Raw genomic sequence first — 1,777 nt, forward strand, 5'->3', positions numbered from 1 at the left:
AGAAAGAAAGAAAGAAAGAAAGAAAGAAAGAAAGAAAGAAAGAAAGAAAGAAAGAAAGAAAGAAAGAAAGAAAGAAAGAAAGAAAAAAGAAATGTGACTGCCCTGGGCCTGTTCCCAGAATGGCAGCCCCAGGAGAAACTTGACAATGAAGGAAAAGCACTGGTTTGCCAAAGGAAGGATCCAAAAAGAGAAAGCCCCAGGAGCTGAGGGAAGGTCCAGAGGGAGAAGAGGAAAAGATGAGGCACAAAGCTAGCATAGGCATAGCCTCTGTCTTCGAAGAGCATTCCATCTAATAGAATGTGAGAAAACAGTTCTATAGATGGTTGTAAGAAAAAATAGAATTGAGGACAGCTATTTAGCACAGTGAATAGAATTCTAGGCCTTGGGTCTGGAAGACCTGGGTTCTGATCTGGATTCAGAAACTTCCTAGCTGTGTGAACCTGGGCATGTCACTTAACTCCAATTGCCTAGTCTTTATCTCTCTTCTGTCTTAGAAATAATACTTAGACTTAAGGTAAGGGAGAGAGGAAGAAAGAAAAGGAAGAAAAGAAGAAAGGTAAAGAAGAAAAAATAATAATAAATCAAGTGCCTAAAAGGAACTCTCCTTTCGAATTTGTTTAAGAAGGCTTAATGGAAAAGGGGACATTGGAACAGGGCCTTGAAGGATGCATAGGATATCCACAGTCAGTCATGAGAAGGGAGACAGGGGAGCTTTTCAGTAAAGGGAAGATGATGAGGCCAGCTTCAAAGGAAGTAAAGTAAAGAAAGTGACAAAGGAATGGGGCGAGACACAGAGACTATATAGGAGAGAAACTTAGAGAGTAAAGAGCCCTTAAAGGCATCCAGCCCACCTTGCTATCACAGAGATGAAGAAATGGATTCCAAAAAGTGTAACGTGGGACTCTGGACAGCAAAATCAATGTTCTGGCTAATGCCAAGAAACTGAGACTCAAGTGTGAAGGACATTCCTTCTGAAAAGGTTTTAGTTCTTTATTGAATAATAGCTAACACATCATAACAGTAGCTGGCATTCATGTGATATTTTAACATTCACAAAGGTTCATTTTACCCTCATGATTATCCTGGGAAGTAGGTTTATGGTTGAGGAAACTGAGGCAGGGAGAAGTCCATTGACTATGGGACTCTGGGACTAGGGTCCTACAGTAGAAATGTGTCTGAGGCTGGATTTGAGCTCAGTTCTTCCTGACTCTGGATTCTCTGCTCTGTCCAGCGCTTAGATAGGAGGCAAACAGGGCATCATGGTGGGGTTTTGAGCCTGGGTGTAATGTGATTCATACCTGTGCACCAAGAAGACCAAGATACAGAAAGAGGGAGTGCGGGGGGTGAAGGGGAAAGTAGGAGCATGACTCATGTAACCATGTTAAAAACGAATATTAATAAATGTTTAAAAAGATAAATTAATTTAAAAAAAAAAAAGATACAGAAAGAGGCCAGAAGGGAAAAAGTGGCTGGAGATGGAGAGGCCAAATGGAAGAATATTGTGATTCTCCCAACAAGTGACTAATCTAGTCTTCTAACTGGGGTAAGGCAAGAAACATTTGGAGATACTTTGGAAAAAGGATCCAAGAGAGTGAGCAAGCTTCTACCCAACTGCACAGCTTGTTAGACCAAAGAATATTTAGGAAAAGGGCTCATTTGCACCCTCTAGTGTTAAAGCAGAGGTCCCAGGAGCCACTTGTCACCCCAGTCTTCCTGCCTAAAGTGAAAATGTCAAGAGATTAATGGAGACAGACAGAGAGAGGCAGAGAGAGGAAAA

This window comes from Gracilinanus agilis, chromosome 3 (genome assembly GCF_016433145.1).
Source record: "Gracilinanus agilis isolate LMUSP501 chromosome 3, AgileGrace, whole genome shotgun sequence".
Lineage (NCBI taxonomy): Eukaryota > Metazoa > Chordata > Mammalia > Didelphimorphia > Didelphidae > Gracilinanus > Gracilinanus agilis.